At 40.0% G+C, this 20,041-nt stretch overlaps 1 long non-coding RNA gene across 1 annotated transcript in view; it reads left to right on the forward strand.

The window, feature by feature from the left end:
* LOC135279265 (uncharacterized) overlaps window positions 1-20,041 on the forward strand; it is a 510,274-nt gene that overhangs the window by 90,658 nt on the left and 399,575 nt on the right. The gene's annotated exons all lie outside the window — the stretch shown is intronic.

Raw genomic sequence — 20,041 nt, forward strand, 5'->3', positions numbered from 1 at the left:
ACCTGATTTAAGAAAGGGATTCTGGACAAAACTGGAAAAACCTGGGCAAAAATTTCTTTTGGACAAAAAGGCAATTTACCAATAGGAAGTGAATATACCAGACTGAGAAGCGTTTTCCTCTTGCAGCTGGTTGAAGGACTGACTTTTTTAGAAGTCTGCAACCTCTTGAGCTCCTGTAAAGCTATGCCAGAGGGGTTGACTGAAACACTTTTTAAAAATTGGATTCTTTTATACTGTTCCTCAAGGTTCTTAGTGTTGTCCAAGTTAAGCTCCTTGTCTTGCTCCTTGTTAAGCTTCTTGTCTTCTGTAAACTCTTATGAACTGTTGTATAAAAAGCCAAATGGAAATGTCTGCTTTGCATTTTCATCCTTCCCTTTGTTCATTGCTTCGTTTTCCAGCCTAAACTGTCATAATACAATGGGCCAGGAGTTACAGTATTTAATGTCTCACAAATGTAGGCAAGGAAAACTGCAAGTAAATGAGTTACTGTGTTAAGTTGATTTTTGACTAGTGAATAAAAGCAACTTGTGTGTGTGTGACTGATGGTGAATTTCAGCTGAGGCCGTTGTGCTAAAAGTAGGATCAGGCAAGACACGGTGGAGCTGGAGTCCAAGCAGTCAGACCTGGTTTGGAGTTGCAGCAGGAAAGACTGAACCTTGTGACATATAGATATGATGCAAAGTTATTTGATTTGCTCTTTTTAATCTTCTAGGTGAAGTTTTTGTATGCAAGTAGAAGAAAATGGCAAACAACATCAATGTAAGAAGTGAGATGCTTGCCTGTAACTTTAGGAATTTGTCTGTCTGATGCTAAAGGTGTCTTCTGCTGATTACTGAAATATTTTCTGAATTAGATACAGCTGGGGAACTGTCTGATAGGAAGCTGAAAACTGGTCTGTCCTGTAGTGTCTGTAGTCAAGCACGCTGAGAATCTCTTCCCCTGACTTTTTTGAGGTGTCAAATACCTGTAAAGCTCTAAGAGCAGCAGACCTGAAGGGATATAAACCTGGTGAACCCTGCTGTATTCACTGAATTCCAATAATAAGTTAAAGGGGCAGATAGAGGTGGCTGATTGACTGCAGGGGTGGATGCAGCACTGCTCCTGCTGGGAAGCCAGGCTGCAGAAATCCCATCCAACTGACATCAATGGGAAATCAGCATCTGGGCTGCTAATTTTGTCTGTGATTCTTTGTAAAATGTAATCTTTACCATTCGTCCCTACAATGTGTTTTCTTTCCCTGTGACCACCACACAGTGTTTATTTGATCATGCTGAGAACCCACATCTTATCTGGTCTTCTAACTTTTTCCTCTGGAAAGAGATAATGAAGGAAGGGGAATCAGAGCAGCAAGGGAGAGTGGGGTATTGTGAATAAATATCCTATTTGCATCTGCACTGTTGAATATTGAAGCTTCTGTTATTTTCAGCAGCCATTATAAAGTGAGACTTTAAATTCTGGTAATTTTTAGTGGAGCTGTAGTTTTGCCTTTTGTTTTTCTTTGAAGAAAGGTACAGGCATTGTTTCACACTGGGAGGTTTATGAAGTTCAGGCTGTGCATATGGGAATTAGAAACAAATAGGCTTAATTTCCTAAGGTCTTACAGAACTGTTAATGGTTAAGCATTGCTAAGGGACTGTGCTTTCCTCCTTTACCAGTCCTCTCCCCTTCATCTAGAAAAGAACAACATTTTAACTTCATACAGTCACTAGGAAAAAAAGTTACTTTGTAAGTGACCCTTGAATATTTTGGTTCTTGTGGCTGACCCTGGGTTAAAGGATACCAAGATAGCTCAAGCCTGCTTTTTGTCAGTGTTTCCACTCTACAGGAACTCCTGGAGATGCCTTGGTGGGAATCCAGTGATAAAACTGGAGCTCATTTCTCACTTACAGAAAGGAAAACAAAACTGAGGAAAGAATGCTTCCTGCTACTCTTTGGTCAGTCGATAAGCTTAATTGGCCAGGCTTGCCTGCTGTACATTGATTGTACCTACTAATAAAAGAGCTATTGATTGGCACTTTATTTAGCACTGGCTTGCATGGACTATAGTTCCTGCTAATGTTATTATTACATCAACCTTTTCCTGTTCCCCAGTTCTTTAGTGCAATAAATTATGTCAAATGCTTCTAGTGTTTTCAATATTCTTGGACAGTTTTCTTTAGGTTCTTGACCTCCTTAGTACGCAGTGTGTCATCTCTAGTATGTGTGAAAATATCTAATAGGATACAGAGGAATGTGGATGCTAACCTGTTGTGGAAAAGTACTGGAATTGTTATGCCTACATTTTGGTTTAATTTGCCCCCAGAAATCAAAGAAATTGATATTCCTTGACATCTATTTAATGTGACTGGGTTAGTGAGCAGTGGTGGCAGGTTAATGGAGACAAATATCTCTATCTGGAAACTTGCAGTGTCTTTGCAACCTTGCTATTACCAGTAGTGTCTCACTTGTTACAGCCCAGAGCAGTGGTCATGTGCCTGTCACTGGAGCAGATCTGGGACCTCTTTGGTGACACCAAGACAGAGGGATTTGGGGCTCAAGAAGGTAAATAGGTGTTGCAGACCTGGTTTTGGTTGATCCCCAGTCTGCCACCAGAAGTCCCATTATTGTGGATGTATGATTTAATTTTCTGCATTCCATTTATGAAATGAACATGGCTGGACCTTAGGACAAAGTCCTGCTTCAGCAGAGGTACTATATGTGCTACTGTAATATTTCTCCTTAATGTGTTTTATAAAGAAAAGGTTTTGGACGTCAATGGAAGTTTGGTAGAAATGCACAAGAGCTGCTCAGTACTAGTACACAGTCCTCTCTTTCTCTGAATAATAACAGTAAAAAAAAAAATTCAACAGTCAAAATATTCATGTTTTATGTTGTACATGAGTTTAGAGGGAGTTGGTTATTCAAAATTTTTTGATCCACTTTCAGCCTTTGCAGCTGGATGGAGGTGCTTTGTGTGGGCATTACCTAAAAGCACTAGTGAATGTAGGTAATACCTAATTCTTTACTTGCTAAACTTAAAATTCAGGAGACATGGCTACAATTGGTGCTCTAAATTTTTTTGCATACTCCCCCATACCCATCAAATAATTCTCAGATGAAAAAATATTTGTGTTTAATAAAAAGGTGGCAGCAAAATGTTGCTTGTTTCCTCCTATTAAGGTTGTTTATTCTGGCATTTATTTCTAATGCTTTTGAAAGAACCTTGTATGTAAAAAAGTTTTTTTTTTAACAAAAAAACAAATCACCAAAGCTATCCCCCCCCAAAAAAAACCAAAACATTTTACGTCTCAAACAACAAGACTAGCAAATAACGTTGTATGACATTCCAGAAGAATCTGTTTTTTCACAACTGTAAGGGTTTAATCATCAGAACACTGGCATGTGAGCATCCTGACTGGAGGTGTGAAAGCCCAGGCCTTGGTTTTGGTACAATAATGGACTTCATAAAGCCGTGCTGATTTACAGCAGTTGAGCATCTGGCCCTGAGGAGCCTTGACATTGCTTGTGAGTCTTGGGAGTTTTAGAACTCTGTTCTTGCTTCTCACTCCCAGTACAATACATCCCATGAGGAATAAATTGCTTGTGCTTTGCCTAGGAGTAGTCTGCTATTACTTCAATGACTTTTGCATTGTGATATTTGCTACTTGTTTTGGTGAGTTTTGCATTGCCATATTTTTGTTTCAGGGAGCCTTTAACTTGTGGTGTTGCCCTGCATTTCTGTGCTTTCAGAGTGCATCTGTGTGTAGCAGCACTTCTTACACCCCCTCGTATTTCATGGATTTCAGCAGTGGAGTGGGGGGTGATGCTTGCTGCAGTTGTTCCAGGTCTCTTTAGCCCTGCTGGGCTGTCCCAAAATACCACAGGAGGGGTAAGGGCTGGTGCTGTGCAGCACAGCAGGAGTCAGGCTGTTGCTGGAAACTTGAAGCAGTTGTGAAAAGTCTGCTGTGCCTGTGCACGCTGTGGCTTGAAGTGCTTTATAAATCTGACAGCCTGGCTCCCTCTCACAGGGGCTCTCTGGGCTTGCCCCCTGCCAAACTGCAGCTGCCTCCTCCAAACCCTGCCACAGCTCAAGCCAGTGTTCAAATAAGGACTATAAAATATGAATGTGCACCAAGGCCAGATATTTTAACTGGGCTGTAACTACTGCAGATAATGTGACAACCCTGTGCCCTGCACTTGTGTAATAAATGCTGGCACTGGGATGCACATAGGAAATGCTCTGTAAGACTACAGAAGAAACTGTGGAACAGGACCCATAACAGAAGATGTTAGTGAAGTGAGGGTGTATTGGGAAATGCAACATTAACCCAGAAACTGAGACTACAGAATGCAAATGTAGGTTAGGAACTGGTGTCTTCTGCTGTTAGTGTTCCTTCCTGATGTTCCTCTGCTCTGAGCTTGGCTCCTGGAGCAAAGGTTCCATTCTTTAACTGGGGCAAGTTAAAAAAACAGCGAGCTAATTCCATATTTGTTTTTCAAGATGCTAAATCTTTACAACTTGCATTCAGATATACCAGGGTGAGTTTGACAGGCCTTCATACCTCACGGTGCTCCCAAGGCAAGTATTAATTGCCCCATAAAACACACTGTGTCATGTCCTGTGGCTCAACGTGTTACAGGTCTGTGCAAACTTGTTTTATGGCCCTAACAGCCCACTACTGCTTCTGAGAAATGTTTTCCTTTTAATGGGGGAAAGAAAAACAACATTTAAAAATATTATAACGGTGACAAGGAAGAAAGAATACTATAGAATTTCCAGGGGCCAGAAAAGCTGTCACAGATTAAACACCTGTTATAAATGGGTGTACATATATTACTTTGTATTAAGAGGGTCTTCTGTTAAGAGAACAAATCCATCTCCCCTAATTTGACACCTTACCTGATATCTGGGCCAAATGTTGCTTTAATTTGTCTTAAGGCAGAAGCAGAAGAGAATATATGCAACTGCAGCCAGGGCCCCACAGTGCACCAGTGAAGCTGTGCTTGGTGCTCCAGAACCAGGCTTCACAGCCTCATTCCATGCAAGAGCCAGTTGCTGTGGATCTGACTCTTATTTATTTACCCAGGGTGTTTCCACAGCAATTATGTGGCAACTGAGAACAGCAGAGCAGACCTCCTGGCCACTGAGAATTGTGATTGTCCTTTCCAAGTCTTCCAGTTCCCACTCCCACATCTCCAGGAATGACAATGAGAAAGCCAGCGAGCAGATTACAGCCTAGCCCCAAAGATTCACACATGGTGTAGCTTTACTGGGGTCAGAAAGGATTATTTCCAATGTCTAATCACAAGCATGTGGCTTGAACCTGATCAGAGTAAGCTCAGTTCCTTGGCCCATTCCTTCCTGGTTGTCTTTCCAATCTTAATTCTAGGCAAGCCCCTATAAGGGGATTGGAACTTGCTGTTCCTCTTTAAAAAGTATTTTTAGCCCATTCCCCTCTGTGCAATAAGTAGTTAATACTGGATTTAGTACCTGCTGTGCTGTGAGCTATTACCTTTGTGATATGGGAGCATTTTATAGCCACTTTTCACTCTGTACCACTGGCAGAACGATTTCATGATGTGTATAGATGTTGAAGATTCAGACTTCAGATTTGTTGATGTGTTGCCAAATATCTAGCACAGGCATCCATTTAAACTGAAATTTAGTTTTTTATGGGCTTTGCTAGATCTGGATGATTTTTCTGCTTTTAACTAAAAAATGAGGAAAGATCCAAAGATATTCAAGTGACAATTCTCTGGCAATGAGATCTGACTGAAGTTTACTTATTAAAGACTGTAACAATACAATTTTCTCTACCAAAGCTAAGCTGAGGGTCTTGCTGAAGTCTGGGCTAGAATATTTTTGTTACTGCCTATGCTCTAGGATATACAATTTCTGTCTTTAAAAAATGCACAATGTTTCCAGGGACTGCTGCTGCACAGTAGTTGAGCAGGAAATTGTTTTTGTTTGCAAGTAATGTGATGTGAAGTGAAAGGATACTCTAATTTACAAATAGGTAAATATTGCTTTTATAAGAGTTAACTCTATTATGTATAAATATTTTCAATTGTAAAATCAGTTGAAGTTGTAAAATCAGTTGAAGTTAGAACCTAATTCATAAAGGTCCTGAAGATTTATGAAGCGTTCCCTTTGTGTTCTCTTCAGGACACACGAGGGACGTGCTTCCCCTGCCCATGTGAATTATCCCTTGTGAAATCCATTTTTGGTGATTTATCAATCCTCTACACCTTTGCTTGCAGGCTAATGTAGCTGAGAGCTACTGTGTGCAACAGTCCCTTAAATCAAGGGCAAATAAGGAGGTTTGTTAAAGTAGATTAAGAAGTTGAAGGGGCAATTCCCCAAACCACTGCTCATTCCTGTGTCCTTGCTGCTTCCAAGAGCTCCAGTTATAGAAGAGCTTTGTGCACTTGCCCTCATTCTCAGCCTGTTTCTGCTGCAGCTGAGGCTGTTCTGTGGTCTGGGGCAGGAGACTGAGGAAATGAGCCAGTTTTGAGGTCACAAAAATCTGCATATTTTTGATAAAAAAGTAGGGCCAGGAGGAAAAGCCTGAGGAGGAAGACACTCTGCAATTTAAAGCTGAGTATGAAAACTGTCTCTGGCCCATCAAAAACAACAGACACAAAAACCAAAGCAAAAACCCCACAAACAAAATGTGCATTCAAATTGTTGTTTCCCAAGGCTTCAAAGTGAGCTCACACATGGATCACGGTGCGGCATGCATTATAAGAAATGTGATATTGTGTCACTTTGATGCACACAACATCTGAAAAAAAGAAAGTTTTATGATCCTGGATAGTTTTGCTTCAGTTTCCTGGCTGAGTCTTGTCACAAAACTCCCAGGTCATGTCCATGGAGAGAATGCTTTCAGAGGCAGTGACTTCTCATCTGGTTAAAGCTCCCAGAGGGACCATGATTTCAAGGTGGCATCCTGGGCATAACACTGGAACATAAATTATTCTTTGGGGTTTTCCTTGAGTACCACAGAGCACTGGTAGCACCTGGGATGGCCTCAGGTTGAGAGCCTGAAATCTGGTAAAAACGAGGCATTGAGAATTGGCACCAACATGGCTGAGCTGGTGAGAAGAGCCAGAGGAGAATTATTTTTCACAGCTCTTCTATGGCAGGGCAGTGGCCAAGGCCATGAAATCCAGTGAGAAGCCTCAGCCTGAGGGCACGGGGAGCCCTTGTGGCACAGGGTCAGGGTCAGCCTGTGAAGGAGGCTGGAGTGCAGGGCTGCTGCCTGCTGGGGACCTGGAGCTGCTGGGAGACTCTGAAGTGTAGGGCTGCAGAGTACTGGGGAGTGTTTTGTTGCTACATGACCAAAATAACTTTTCATGGGAAAATCAGCGCAAGCAGCAGAATTCAAGATGCTTAAAAATTAGACGTAAGGTAGGTATGTTGTTAATCTCTGTGTCTGTTATCAGTGGAAGAAGCTACATAGTCTCTTTAAGAGAAGCGACCTGTTTTATTCATGCCTGAATGAGCTTGTGCAAAAGCAAAATTAGTTTTCTACACATGTCCAAGCTGTCTGTAACTTTGCAGTGCAGCTGTCTGTAACAGTCCAGTGCAGCAAAGTGCAAGTGGTGTTTGGATTTAGAATTAAAAGTTACTTTGAGGATTGATAATTCACAAAAGGAATGGATTTCACAAAGGATAATTCAAATATTATCATGATTGGTGGCTCAGATAACACAATGAAGGGAAAAACAGCGTTACAGAAATAGGAATATACTGTAATTGTAGTGAATTGAAGTTCAATAGAATGAAGATGTGAATTACAAGGAGTTTGTCACGAAGGAAGGTAAAATGTGAACTTGAAATTAATTACTGCAACTTTGGAGTTGCAGCTTATTGCAGTGGCTTTGGAGATGGGATGAGTTGGAGGGTAACAGAGAAATCCCCTCTCACTGAATGACAGGAAAGGCACTTTGCCTAGAAACAACTTGTTGCATCTTTTATGTTTCTTCATCATTAGCACACAGCACCTAGTTCTGTCCCTTTGTGATAATTCCCCAAAAAAGATTTTGTATGTGAAACTGGTGCAGGTGACTGTACATGTAGATTATAAAGTTATTTTGGTAGTAGTTTGAGAAATGGACTCAAATATAAATGGAGATGAGATGATGTTTTGGTAGCAACTTTGTTTATTGGGGTGGAGAAAATGAACAACTAATATATAAGCTTATGATTATGAATGCAAACATTTATTGACTACTTTGAGCCAACTCAACACTTAAATCACTGGTAGCATCTTTTAATATTGATTAAGGTAAATACTCCACTGATAGCATTAATCAATGTGTATGTGTAAATCAACACGTGATGGTTTTACTGTATGTTTAATGTTTTTGAGTTATGTGCTTCTGGTACTGAAACAATGAACCAGAGGCTGGAAATCATTTTGGTCCTGACAAAAGGTGCTGCCTTTCTTAAAACATTTACATTTCAGATAATTGGCTGCAGCACCTGACAGCACCACTGTAGCCTGATTGAAGCCGTGTCCCAGCAGTGCCACTATAAACTACAGCACTGAGAGTTCATAACCAGGGCAAATTTGGAGGGAAAAAGGGAGGGCACCAAGTTTTTAAAGCTGCAATGTGATACATAAAGCCTCAGTAACTTGATCATTTTGAAAACATCTCTTTAAATAAATCACGTCACATTTAGGAAAATGTTTAACTGTAGGAATTGTTTGGCTAGAAGTCCAGAGCTAGTCATTCAGGGTAGCTTGATCTGTGCCAAATTAATGAATATCAGCCCATGTTCATGAATATTTAATGGATGGGAACTAATATAATTCACATGGCTTTGCTGCTTTCAACTCTGTACCAGTTTCCACATTCTTGCCCAAAGCATCCGTGCCTCCACAGGGGAAATATCGTGTGTGTCGTGTCTCATGATGCTTTTGCATACATTACTTACTTAAATACCACACTTAGCACTCAGCATTACACCAATTTAGGATTACCCTAAGGAATGGTTTCCAGTACCTGCTCACTGAAGGCAGAACATGGGTTTAGGCTGAGCTCAGGCTGTGCTTTGGCCGCTGCTGGAGAATGGCTGAAGATGAGTGTTACTCACAGTTCCACCTCAGCAGTGTCACTGTGGAACTATAAACTGGTACCAAAAGAGTTGGACCTTTTTTCTCTGTTATTGATTCCTGAAAGAAGTTCAGCCTTCCTGTAACTAACCATAAAATATTACCAAAAAGCCTCAAAATAGGCAAATACACCAAAACGGATCAACTCAAGCCCCAGGAAGTCCAGGGCAACTTGCCATTCCCCTTTTACTATTGGCATATTCACATGATCTGGCTCTCCATGGAATTGTAATTTGATGACACTAATGATTATCCAGGAATAATTTTTCCACTGGGAAGAAAAATGTAGCACAGCCAATTTGGGTGATGAAATAAGTGATTCAATGGTTTAAATACTAATAAAAATTGAAATATCTTAGTAACTAAGGGTTAATTGAAGAGCTTTTTTCCAAGCCCACTTAGCTAAAAGTAATTAAAAAGGAGAGAAAAACCAACATAATCGAGGCTATTGATATTGTGAGGGTTAAAAAATAAAAAATGCTGTGTCAGTTTCTGTCCTTGGAGAGCCTGAGGAACCCTCAGGCACCATATTCACAGTAATTTCAGGCAAGTAAATAACAAAACCAGAAAAATATCTTAGGCCATTGCCTGGAGAGGGGCTTAAAAAATATTAAGGAAAGACATGAGCAATAAACAGTCCTTGTAGCTTTCCCTGAAGCAGGAATACTGTCAGGAGTAGCTTTTTAAAAATAATAATAAAAAAATGCAGGATCTTCTGGGCATGAATGAGCTTAGCTCTGGTGATGTTTCATTGACATACATCAAAGCATACCTTCAATGTGTAAATTTGCCTGACACATTTTTAAAGTCTCCGTGGGGCATTTGCTGCTGTTATCAGTTAGACTTGAAATCCCTAATTATATTACATTTGGAATTTGATGGCCTGTTTTATGCAGGAGGTCAGCCCAGACTGTACTGGTCCCTGCTGGCCTTTGTATTTATGCTTGTAATGAGTAAAACATCTCATCCTGCAAACACTTGGGCAGCTGGGTGTATTAGCATACAATAGATGAATTCAGGAGCATTAACCACAGGGCTCAGTGAATTTGTAGATCTAAATATTTGGAAACTCAAACCCTGAATATCTATTACTTCCTTAACCTGAAATATTTGCTGCTAAAATACAAAGGTATAAATTGTTTCACACGTTTTATGTAAGGGATGGTTTTAGATTATTTCTTATCATGTCTGTTTAGATGCCCGCTGTTAATACAGCATGAATTTATGTAGTGGAGATGCATTTGGGCCAGAGAGGCTTCTGCCCCAATGTGAGTCACCAGCTCTCTTCTGGGCTGTTTGGAGGTGAATTTTTGCTTTCTTGTCATACCTGAGGACATTTCACTTGTGTATCTTGAAACTCCTCCATAAGAGAGCTGACACTATTTTAGCTTCCTCTGTCACCTCAAGGTGCTGCTAATGACTCACAGGCTGGAAGATGCACCTTCTTCTCAATGCCTCTTACACGTCATTAACTTCTTTGATGCATGTGTGTCAGGAAATAATGTCAAAACCCCAACCTCCTCAAGAGCTCATTGGAGGGAGTTGAAAGCAAACCCAAAATAGTAGTAAAGCAGGAAAGTTGAGTAAAAGATTTTTCTTTACTCATTCAATTTAATATGCAGTCAAAGCTGAGCCAATGTAGTGATTTTCTTGTTTATAAGCATATAAAATTAAGAGTTACTGGCTCTCTTACTTATGAAGATTAATATCAGATGTAAACCCTAGTGTATTCTCTGTCACAGTTTTTCTTGATAGTTGTATTTCAGTCTTTTCTAAGTCCATTTATTGTGTGTAGATCAAGAGCCACTTAGTATTACAATTTCAATCCAAAACTAAACAGGGATTGAATATTGGTTCTCCAAGGCAAACCTAGATGGCACAGTACCAGAGATGATTTACCTGGCATCACCTTTCCTCTGGCACTAACCAGAGATGAGAGCTTGTCCTTGGAAAACAATTTAATGGAAGAGCTCTGTCAGCCCAGAGCTCTGCCAAGGGTTTAAGAAGGGTTGGTATTTTGTAAGACAGATATATGGTCTTGGTAGTCATGTGTAACTCTGAAATGGGTGATCGGCACATAATCTAAAAACACTGATTTGCATAAAGAAAAAAAAACCAAACAACAAACCCCAACACAGCTTAGGGGATAAGGAGTTTCAAACCTGACACTAATCCAAGTGTTTTAGTTTGCAAGTCCAAACCAAAATATCTCTGAAATGTCTGATGGTAGAAATGTTTAAAGGTTACTGGAAGTCACACACACACAATTATCCAATAGGCTGGAGACTCCATAATGGGAATAATGAAGACTGCCCACTCTTCTATGGAAACTTTCATATGGGGCCTGAAATAGATTAAAGATAAAAATCTCTCTCCATAAGGGAGAGTTATGAGAGAGGAGGGGACAGACTTCTTAGCAGGGCTGGTTGTGACAGGACAAGGCACAAAAATTTTAAACAAAGAGGGTTTTTTCAGATTGGATACAAGGAAGAAATTTTTTACAATAAGAATAATGAAAAGACTGGCTAGCTTGCCCAGATGGTGTATTCCCCATCCCTGGGAACATTCAACGCCAGGCTGGACAGGGTTGAAGTGCTGAAGAGGGCTAAAAACCTGAGGTCAGAAGGCAGTTTTTGCCAGGGAAAGTGGCTTAGAACTGCTCCACCTCTGAGCTTTGGCTAGATGCCACAATCTAAGCCTAAATAATTTGTGATGGGATGACAAAAGCTCCTTTGGCTTTCATGTTACACTGCACCTTTTGAATTTTTTAAGGATTGAGTCTTAGCTGCTTTATATGTGGATGGTTTTACATTTAATGAGGTGTTGCTAATTTTCAGTTTAGTCTATTTATTCTTTCTTACGAAGAGCAGAAGCAGCTGCTAATTCCCCTTGAGACTGCTCATGTAGAGTACCTGCACTCACCTACGTGTCCTCATAAATTGTTTCCTGAACTAAAATGAGCTCTCAGTATTCATTTACTTGCTTTTGGCAGATTTAAGTGGGAATATAAATCTGCATCCGCTTTTTGATTCACAAATGCATTTTATTCCATAAAGAATTAATGTGGCCACATATGAAAACTGCACCTCTGTTTCTGCTAAGTTATAGTCTTTCCTTTCTGTCAAGTTCCTTCTCTCCCCTGCCCCCATTTGCCTGCTCCCATATTGCTAAATAACTGTAGTTTTAGTGTTGCCAGAACAGAATATTCACTAGCAATTCTCAGTTCTGACATCCTAAAGCCCTAGAGTCATATTTCAGGCCTGGATGGCACTTAAAGGCCCATAATCTTTTGCTGAATGGGTTTTGCAATACTCAAGCTGAGGCAAATTATTCAGTTTAAGGACCTGAGCTGCTCCGGGAATTCAGGGCTCGAATGTGGCACACGCTGTTGTTTTTAATTATTTATTTATTTAGAAAATGTTTGAGCAGGAAAACCTGCAGGGATGGAACATTTCACATATCGTTAGCTCCTGGCACCACAGCCTTGGAAAAGAAAACACAGCCATTACACCATCCTTGGCATTGGAGTTCCAGCACAGAGTGAGGAGCCTTGGAAAACCCAGGGAGAATGGGGGAGGGCTGGGGGTAGAGGAAGACCTTTGAGGGGGTCAGTCTCTTTCCAGGCAAGGGGAATGAGATTTAGTAGAATGAGATTTAGTAACAAAAGATAAAATCCACAGATTGTGTTTAATGATGGTTTGATTTGTTTGATTGGAAGAGTTCTGACTGTTTGTGGCCTGGTGAATCCTGGCACTTTTTCTTGTATAATTTAGGAAATGCTTTTTCATGGCCTTTGTCAGAAGAGCAGTACCAGGATGAATTCAAAAGCCCTTTCTGCACAAAAAAATGTCACGATGAAGACTCGAACTTCTATGTTCCCTGGAAAAATTTTCCGGAGTATTGCAAGGATAAATCTAACCATTTTATGCTATGGCTAATAGAAGATTCCCACTGGTGCCCCAGTAAGTTTAAGGATTACACTTATGAGCTGTGATGTAACAAGGTACATGAATAATTTTGGTAGCCTTATTGCCTCATAGGTAACACATAAAACAAGTCTGACTATGGCAGGACAGAAGACTTCTTAAACCTTAGTTTAGAGAAAAAAAGGGGAAGTATGTTTTGAATAATTAATACTGTAAATATGTTAAAATTCTAGTTCCTCAGTTCACAGAACTTTGTTTCTGCACGTATTTTTACGCTGATGGAGGCAGTAATTATTTTATGACCTTATCCTCCCCCCCTTCGAAGTTCACAGAGCATTACCCCAGGGCTAATTTGTTGATTACTCCAGGGTTCTGCCCTTATTGCAACATGAGTAGTAGTTGTGGCATCAAGCTGTTTTGCAGCAGCCCAGAATCTGGTGCAAATTTCAATTCTCTTTGGCATGAAAACTTTGTAGCTCAGTAATGCTATTCATTCACGTTACATACATCTATTTCCTATATGCAGCTGTGTCTTCTGTTCCAGGATTTACCTAAAATTAGGGGAGAAATCCTCTTTTGTAGGTTTATTACCCCTTTGTAGTGTCAGAGGGGTTCCCAGTGTTGCTCCTGGTGGTGGAGGTGTCCATCAGCCTGCTCAGGGACCGAGGCTGGCACACGCTGCTGCTGCTGAGCTCTGGCACTGCCAGGGCAGTTTAACTTCAGCAACCTGCAGCACCAGGGCTGCCAACAGTTTAAAGGCATAGCTCTCAGTGAACATGAAGTATTTAAACTCGGATTGTTTTCTACCCCCTGGTAAGAAAGAGTTGGCAGCTTTCACCTTGGAGCACTGATCATCTTTGTTTTTTTTTTGGTCCTTCTTCTTCTTTCTTCCCGCCAAAGTTTGTGCAAGCTAAGTGAGCAGTGCCTGAGGTGCCTTCTTTGTAGAGCTGCTCAGTCACTTCTTGCCAGATGATAGGGCTTCTGCAAAGAAGAACTTTATCTCTTCTTAGTTGGCATTTTTCGGTGTAGTAAATCTCTAGAAATAGCTTCCTGTTTGTCTGGAGCAATTTAGATGGGATAACTGCAATTAAGACAATTAAGAAGCTGCTGTGAGAAGAGTACTTTAAGTTGACTTTTCTTATTTCTTTTAAAAGTCTGCGGTTTTTGTAATTCCTTTTGCTGCAGTTCTTATTGGGATTCAATATTTAACAAAGGAGCTAATGGTACCAATCAGTTATCAACTTGTGTTTTTGCATGCAGGTCCTACATGGGTTTGAGCACGCAGCACTGCTGAGGCCTCAGCCAAAACCCACAACCCTCAAAACCACTGAGCTTGTGATTCAGGCCACCTCAGTCTGTCAGAGATTTTCCAGCCTCCCTCCATGCAGTCCTGCTGGAAGGGCACAGCCCTGCTCTAAACTGCTCCCCAGGAGCATTCCCAGCACTGATCACTGCTGTGTCCACCTGGGCTGCTCTCCTGTCACAGGCACCAGCTCCCTGCCCAGCACAGGGGAACAAGAGCAGGGAGGCCAGGAACAGGCCAACCCCTTAAAATGATCATAACATCCCTTCTCTTGAGCCCATTGGGCTGCCAAGGACTTGAACAGTGCTCGAGTCCTGGCCCTCTTTAATTGCTCTCCATGCACAGGCAGCAGTCGGGTTGTGACAGGCATGTTCTCAGGTTGTAGGACTGAGGAATTACTGAGGATCCTGGCTAACTGGGACCATGAATTTTATTGAGTTGGCTGTATTAAAGCACAACTTTTTGCCAAGCACTTCACTTTAGTCAGATGGAATTCACTGTTGATACGTTAGAGAACCTCACTGAGCTCCTCTGTACCTGGATTAGGCAGTGCTGGTGATACCAGTTAAGACACACATATGTGGATTGTGTTTACATTAAAAAATTGTGAGTGTATTATTGGATATATTATTTTTGGCATTCCAGCATGGATCATTGCCTCCAGAAACATTTTGTAAGTTTTATATGCTTTTGCACTGTTAAACTGTATTGTGTTTCCTGTATTTGCATTGGCCTAAATCATTTGAATTTAGCTAAAACCCTGGATTTTGTTCAGCTTGCTGGTGGAAATTTATTTTTATTGTATATCCAGATACATGAAAAGTCTTGAAAAAAATGAGTGTGGAAAATCAGCTGCTTGTTTGCTTAGTGTATCCCAGGAAGAACACAGTGTTACAGGACTTTGTAATAGCTTAGTCCCAAAGCCATACCCGTGCTGAACACAAGACTTACAAGTGTTGTGAGGAAGACTTTCTGCTTGACTTGGGCTTGTGTTTCTGAGGACACCTAAAATGTTTCCTACTTTGTGTGACAAGTCCCAGAGCAGGGTGAATTCAGTGGGTCATGGCTGTAAAGGCTCATTGGTGAGGTCTGGGCATCTGTGACTGTAAATGAGCACAGAAAGGAGTGAGGACGTTGCTGCTGTGGGTGTTTCAGGGGTCCAAGGGATGGACCTGCTGTGTACTTCAGAGAAAAATTCAACCTTTACTCAAATTGACTGGGAGACTCCTGGGTTTGGGCTGGATCTGGGGTCTAGGCCCTCAGAGTGTTTAAGAGTCTGGTCTTAGTGCCAGGTTTGATAAAGGAAATGCTATTTAGAAAAAAAAAAAATAGTGCAGAAAGGTGTGGCTACCTAATGATGCCAGAAATAATCTCAAGTGACTTCTAAGCAAATTGTGATTATTTTGCTTCAGGGATTTTATTTTTTAAAGTAATTTCTTTTCTTGAAGAGGTAAAGTGTCTTCCTTCATACTTTAAGAACCTTTGTCTTCAATGTGATGGTCTATTTGTGAAGAGTTACTTCATCCAGTTATACACTTACTCATTAGATGAACTAAATATAACGTTTTCAAACTTCTTGTTTTCCAAGCAGTTGTGTCCAGGAGGGAATTCTCCTGTGTGTGGCTGAGATGTGTGTTTATTGTAGCTTTGTTTTCACTGGCAGTTCTGAGAAGCCATTTCCTTCAGGTTTGATGCATCCTAGTTGCTTATATGAACTGTTTCCCAAGGTACAAGGCAGATTGATTAGTTAGAGAAAGATCTGACCACAGAGCAAAAAGTAATTTTCTTATCTTAGAAAGATGTCATTACTGTTCATTCCTAAAATATGTCAGCAGTATCAAAGGTACCTTTAGGAATGTTTGGAGATGGTCACAGCTGTTCTCAGGGGTCTAATGTGTCCAAACTGAGCCAGTCTAAAACCGGTGTGGTGACTTGGGGGATTAGGAATGTAACAGACCACAGGTAAGGTCTGTGCAGCCAGTTCCAAAGTTTTTTGCTATAGATTGAGGCTGATTGTATATGTAAGATGTTTTACTTTCCTCACTTTTAACAAACTAAAAATATTATTAAAAATGGCCTTATGGCCAACTCCTGGATTGATGCAGAATCTCCTTTTCTGTTGGGAAAAAAGATAGAATTCTGCTGAATCTGTTCAAATTCATTGTTTAGTCCCTTGAATGTTCCCTTTTTTTGTGGTCTGATCATCTTTCTACAATGTGCCTCTGCTAATTCTCAGTGTAATAATTGAGCAATGTTGATTTATAGTATTTTATCAGCAGTTTAATTCCACATAAGTGTTTCATATCAGAGTTCAACAGAGTTGGGCCACATGTTGAAGTTGTCTCCTCCATTGCTTGAGCCAAGTAGGTAATATTTTGGGGAAAATTATGGGAAAAGGAAAATGCAGATTAGCATGAGACAAAACTCAGGTGGACTGTGATGTTTTGGCAAGTCAGAGAGCTGTAAAGTGCTATTGAACCTGAACATCTGTTCCATGGATCTTTTTCACACTGTGATATAGAGATCTTACACTTCATTTGAGTGTTCTCTTTGTAGAAGAATAATTAATTTTATAAAAGGTAATTTCCCTTTATTATGTGTAAAATGGAAAATAAACAAGGATCCAGACTGCATTCTACAGTATAGATATATAGTATATATCTATATAATATATATGTGCTAAGAAGCACTGTGGCCTGTGGTTTTCTTTTTGGGTTTCTGGGTTTTTATTTTGGATAGGTAGCTCACACCTATTACACCTGTAACTTTTACTCCTGATGAGTACTGGACATGTAATTTCCTACAACCCAGATACTCCTGATAGGAGACAAACTGAAGTGGGTAAGACAAGCTGCCACTTTTCTCATCTAAGACAAGGGAAAAATGGAGAGTTTTAATAAAAGGAAGGTGTTACATGCATGGCATGTTCTTATGTGTTTTCTTGCTCCATAATAATCCTTAAGATGAATATTAAAGATAAATTTGTGTTATTAAAGTCATGGCTGTAGGTTTGCCCCCAGCTGGTGATGGGTTTATTAACCTTGCATGCTCATACAGGAGGTTAGCAGGGCTGGTGAGGATGAGGATGCAGGGAGTGTTTGCCATCCCAGTTTTGAGGGCTGACACATGAAGTACTTGTCCATCAAAATTAGCTTCAGCCACTTACCCTAACACAGAAATATAACCTTTTAGATCCATCTTCAGGCATTGGAGTGTTTTAACAATGGCTGGGAGTTCTAGTGAAATAACAACACCCAAGGATATTGAACATAAAAGGAAATGGAATAGTTAAGGTTGTGGGGTTGTTGTTGTTTTATCCCAATTACTCTTATTCATTCCAATTTCTGGTTTTGGTCTTTCCATTATGTGTCATTATGAGAATGAAAACACTGAAACAATTTTTGCCTAAACTTTTCACTTTGAAATGTAAGTATGGTGGGCATAAATTAACTGGGTCTTCTTCACCTGGAATGTGAAGAATTCTTTATTTAAGATGTCAATCTGCAATTATTCAGTTTATCATAAGTAAATTTTATTTTTTGTAGTTTATCTTGTTAATCTCATTTTTACTGACAGAGTCTCTGTGTCACCTAGAATATTCTGCATTATTAGGGACATTATATTAAACTCTCTAATAAAGTTGAAAATAGTAATTTTAAATTTCTTACTTATTGGAATTGAACTTAAAATGCATATCTGTGGGCTATGTATGAGAAGAAGAGAATGAGACATCAAAAAAAGCATGCAAATTACTTTAGGAGCTACATCTCCTTTCAATGAATAATAATTTAAATACAAGACCTTTTTAGGGGCTTTAGAAATGAGGCCACTGAATCTGTTTTGATCTGGATTCTTTACAGTCAACAAAAGGGTTAACTGCCTGGAAGAAGGTGGGCATTGCTAAGCATATTTTGTCTATGAGATAAAGATCATATGAAAATTTACATGTTAATGGAACATTTAAGGGAAAAAATTGCTCTTTGTCAATTGATTGTATAAATATTTTATTTAGTGTAATATTAGAGGAAGGCAAGCGTGAAGGCATTCAGTTTGAATAGTTTTTGAGAGGAAAATTAGGACATTATTGTTGAAGAAATAATATAAAATAGGGAGTTACAAGCACTTGATCTACACTGTAAAAACCTTTCATGCACTCTGGCAGAAAGAGCAGATTAAATCCATAATGAAATGGGTAACTTTAGGCCTGCATAAATTTCCAAGCAGTCTCAGTTTCCCAGGAATCTCTCTCTGCTAGATTAATGGCTAGCAGCCTGCCACATAATGAAGTGGTTTGCCTTGGCAATGTGCTCATGAATTTATTATGGTGTCCACAAGTGTGCTATATGGCCTAGACATCTTTATAAATCCTGGATTTAGAGCTGCAGCGATGAGCCATTTCGGTCCTAATGGTGAGGCTGATTTATCACTGTGGTCCTCCACTCCACTCTGCAACCCCCTCCCTGACAGTTATAAAAGGAAAATACAGGTCATATCACTGATGGAAATGAAATGTGAAGGTAATTAGATAATGCCAAATGGATATGGGAAAAGGTGCACTGCTGAAATTTTAAATATGTTGGTAATTTTTTCCTTGGAGCAATTATATCAGGTTGATTTATTTTTACAGTTTATAATCACTTAACTACCTGTGGCTGATTTTAACCAGAGCTTGTGCCTTTGGAGACAAGAAGTAGAGCTTTTCAGTCCGTGATTGTTTATTGTAAATTCATTTATCTCAAAATACCTAATTTATTATGCAATTTACACAAGTCACAGCTCATTGCTGATGGGGAATAATGATTACCCATTTGGCTCCTTGTAAACTGTTCTCTGTGGCTTTATAAAATAATCAACAGTCAAAGCCACAAGGATTTAAAGAATTCTCTATATTGAAACTAAACCCCTTTTTTTTTTTTCCTCTGTAAAAGACACTGGAGAACAGTAGAATAAAAAACAAATTATCTAGAGAGTTTTCAAATCCATGCACGAGTAGTCCAGAAATTACTGTATTGGATATTTCTAACTCATATTTTTATTACTGAGGGATCGGGACTTTTAATGGCAATTTGAACATTTCCAAAAGAAATTGGAAAGTTTTTTAGCAACCAAGGTAGTGGAGCTCTGAAAACAAATGCAGTATGATGTAATAGTGTGTTAAGGACCAAGAGAAATAGATCTGCCCTGGAATTTCAAGGGACCTAAAGGAGTTTAGGGGACAACACTGTGATTGCATGGCAGCCCTGCTGTCAAAAGCACTGAGGCTGCAGTAAAATTCGAGCTACTGTAGACTGAAACTTCCAGCAGGTTGTTCAGCCCTGAGGAGATGATTGTTGTGAACTGACAATCAGAGATTTTTCTGACCTGACCTGTAGTGTGGGGGAGAGTGGGTGGCCTGGCTGGGTACTGCAGGGGTTTGAATTGTATTTTGACTGGGTAATAAAGCCCCTTTTTTTTTAATTTAAGGAGGCAGGCAGTTCTAGAAGTGATATCTTGCTTTAAAAACAGGCAAGCTGTTAATTTTTGACTTGATATAAAACTCCCTCAAGGCAGAAGGCCAGCATTTGCTGTTGGCTGGTTGTAGAACAGAAACAGAGAACTCTTCCTGCATTGTCCAGGCTTCCTCAATCTCTTCTTAGAGATTCTAACTTACTTTTAAATAGTAACAGGATGCCAGGTGACAGCTCATCAACTGAAGGAATATTCTGGTATTT

Source organism: Passer domesticus, chromosome 12, assembly GCF_036417665.1.
Source record: "Passer domesticus isolate bPasDom1 chromosome 12, bPasDom1.hap1, whole genome shotgun sequence".
Lineage (NCBI taxonomy): Eukaryota > Metazoa > Chordata > Aves > Passeriformes > Passeridae > Passer > Passer domesticus.